Source organism: Mandrillus leucophaeus, unplaced genomic scaffold, assembly GCF_000951045.1.
Source record: "Mandrillus leucophaeus isolate KB7577 unplaced genomic scaffold, Mleu.le_1.0 Scaffold105, whole genome shotgun sequence".
Classification (NCBI taxonomy): domain Eukaryota; kingdom Metazoa; phylum Chordata; class Mammalia; order Primates; family Cercopithecidae; genus Mandrillus; species Mandrillus leucophaeus.
The window spans coordinates 3682100-3685604 of record NW_012098654.1 but is presented as its reverse complement, the minus strand read 5'-3'; positions in this window follow the sequence as shown (position 1 = coordinate 3685604).

Genomic DNA, 3505 nt, shown 5'->3' with positions numbered 1-3505 from the left:
ACCATCAGATCTTGTGAGAACTCACTCTCACGAGAACAGCATGGGGGAAACTGGCTCCATGATTAATTACCTCCACCTGGTCTCTCCCTCGACACGTGGGGATTATGAGAATTATGATGAGATTTGGGTGGGGACACAAAGCCTAACCATATCAGTGTGACATATTTTAACAAATACGCTTGGGTAACCAGAATATTTCTAGCACTTCCAAAAGTTCCTTGGGTCCCTTCCCACTCAATCCCCACCCAATCCCTTCCTCAGGCAGCCTACTCTGTGTGTGTGGTTTATTTTAATTAATTGCCAATATCTAAAAAAAAAAACTGACTTCATGTAAAATTGTCAATTTCTGGTGGTTTTTTCACTGTGTCACCCAGACTGAGTGCTGCAGCTTATCAGGACTCACGGCATCTTCCGCCTCCTGGGCTCAAGCGATCCTCCCACCTCAGTCTTTTGAGCAGCTGTGACTACAGGCACAAGCCACCATGCCTGGCTTATTTTATTTTATTTTATTTTTTTGAGACAAGAGTCTTGCTCTTGTCACCCAGGCTGGAGTGCAGTGGCACAATCTTGGCTCACTGCAACCTCCGCCTCCTGGGTTCAAGCGATTCTCCTGCCTTAGCCTCCTGAGTACCTGGGATTACAGGCACCCGCCACCACACCCGGCTAATTTTTGTATTTTTAGTAGAGACGGGGTTTCGCCATGTTGACCAGGCTGGTCTCAAACTCCTGACCTTGTGATCCGCCCACCTCGGCCTCCCAAAGTGCTGGGATTACAGGCGTGAGCCACCTTGCCCAGCCAATGCCTGGATAATTTTAAAACTTTTTGTTTAGAGACAAGGTCTTGCTGTATTAGTCAGGCTGGCCTCCAACTCCTGGGCTTAAGCAATCCTCCTGCCTCCCAAAGTACGGGGATTACAGGCATAAGCCACCGCGCCTGGCCCTACTTTCTGGATTCTGAGGGACTGGAAAATGGACGACACTGCATTCCCGGAAGGCAGCAGGTGGCCACCCCCTTAGGCAGCTGGGGTCCCTCCTGCCTGCTTCTCTTCCCTCTCTGCCCAGCCCCCAAGGTTTCTGGGTCTGCACCCCTCATCCATGGCCTCTTCTTCAGGTTGCTGGCTTCCCAGTTCTTACGTTTTGTGTAAAACTCCTCCATACCCAGGTACTCATGAATTCAGGGCTTCCGGGGGTTCTCCACCATTGCCAGCTGGTCTCCCCGTGCTTTAAGGATCAAGGACTCCCCTGGCAACCTTGAACTCTTCAGTTCATCTAGACCCAGCACAGGGGGCAGGCATCACATCACCTTCATCGGATTCAGCTGTAACAGGCCAACCTGGCCAGGGACACTGCAGCTTCTTCCCGCTGGTCTTGCTGCAATGTGCAAGGGCTGGGTAATGCGGGCTGCTGTCCACCGGGACCAGGAGTGATGGCAGACTCATTTGCATATGTGACCTAAGACAGTAATTAAACCCAGGCGCCCCAGGGGTGAGAAGTAAGCACATTAATTCAGGAGCAATTAAAAACCCTCCATCGTCACCCGTGCACAGTCACCACTTCTGAGACTGGCGCTAACTGAAGACGGTTACTTCCAGGCTGTCTCCCGGCCACCCGACTGCCACCATGACTGCACCTTTTTAAGGAAAGACCACAGCCCCGCCACCGTCTCAGCCTTCCGCCAGGTTCCCGATGCTGTTATGGAAAGGTTACTGAGCAAGACAATGTCCTTGTCTTTTTTCTTAATTGTAGTAAAATAAGACGAGATCTATCATTTTAACTTTTATTTTTTTCTTTTTGAGATGGAGTCTCGATCTATCGCCCAGGCTGGAGTTCAGTGGCGCGATCACCTCGCTAATTTTTTAATATTTTATAGAGACAGGGTCTCCCTATGTTGCCCAGGCTGGTCTAGAACTCCTGGGCTCAAGGGATCCTCCCGCCTCAGCCTCCCAAGGCGCTGGGATTACAGGCGCGAGCCACTGCACCTGGCCCCTGCTTTCACTTCTTCAGGGTCAATACCTATGAGTAGAGTTGTTGGGTCTTGTGGGGATTCTATGTTTAACATTTTGAGGAACCACCAACCTGCCTTCCACAGCGGCTGCACGATTTTCCATTCCCACGAGTAATATAGCAGGGTTCCAGTTTCCTCACATTCTCATTACTTGCTATTTTGCATGTGTCAGTTATGGCCAACCTAGTAGGTGTGAAGTGGTACCTTATTAAAAAGGAGACCCTGCAGCTGTTTGGCTTTGACTTTGGCTCAGCCACAATGCTAGGGAGGTCTTGACTTCTGCAGAGTTTAAGTGTATCTGCTGGTTAATGGGTTTCCAGACTATTAGGATACTGGGGCTTTGAGGCTTTGAGAAACACTTTCAAGGCAAAGTGGTGCTACCATCTCCCGAAAATGCACATACATACACCCCAGCCCTTCTCCAGCCAATGCTCTACCCCATACCCTGTTTTATTTTCTGCAAGGTACTTAACACCACCTGAAATGTTATATATCTGCTTTTTATTTTTTCTTCCTTAATTATACTGTAAGCTCCATTAGACTTGATTTTGCTGACCGCAGTGATTCCTGCACCAAGAAAGGTGCCTGGTACACAACGGGTGCCCCAGGCATGAATGAGCCCCATGGTCCACACCGTGTGGTTTTAGTGTACCTCACATAAGGCACACAGCAACCTACCTCTGAGTTCCGACGTTTTGGTGCCCAGGATGAAGAGGAGGCCAGGCATGATGGCTGACGCCTGTAATCCCAACACTTTAGGAGGCAAGGCTGGAGGACGCCTTGAGCCCAGGAGTTCGAGGCTGCAGAGAGCTATGATTACTGCTGAAATGCAGCCTGGGTGACAGAGACTCTGCCTCAAAAATAAAAAAGAAAATTAAAAAAAAAAAGGAGAGAAGTTTGTTGTTGTTTTTTTTTTTTCCCCGAGATGGCATGATCTCTCTCTTTTTTTTTTCTTTTTTGAGAGGGAGTTTCACTCTGTCACCCAGGCTGGAGTGCAGTGATAATCATAGCTCACTGCAGCCTCGAACTCCTGGGCCAAAGGCATCCTCAGGCCTCAGCCTCCAGAGTAGCTAGGATTACGGGCGCATGCCACCGTTCAGTTTTATGGACATCTGTGTTGTTCTCATTTTAGGGATGTTATGAATAATGCTCCCGTGAACACTTGTGTATAAATTTGTGTGTGAACATACGGCTTCAGTTCTCACGGGTCTACACCTAGGTGTGGAATTGCTGGGCATATGGCAACTATATTTCAGTTTTTGAGAAGCTCCTGAACTGTTTTCCAAAATGGGTTTACCATGTTACTTTTCCACCAGCAGTGTTCACGGAGTCCAAGTTTCCACATTCTCACCAACAATGGTTATTTTCTGGGTTTTTTTATTTTTTATTTTTTACTTTTTATTTTTTATTTTTTATTTTTGGCGGAGCGGGGGAGACGGAGTCTCGCTTTGTCGCCCAGGCTGGAGTGCAGTGGCACGATCTCGGCTCACTGCAAGCTCC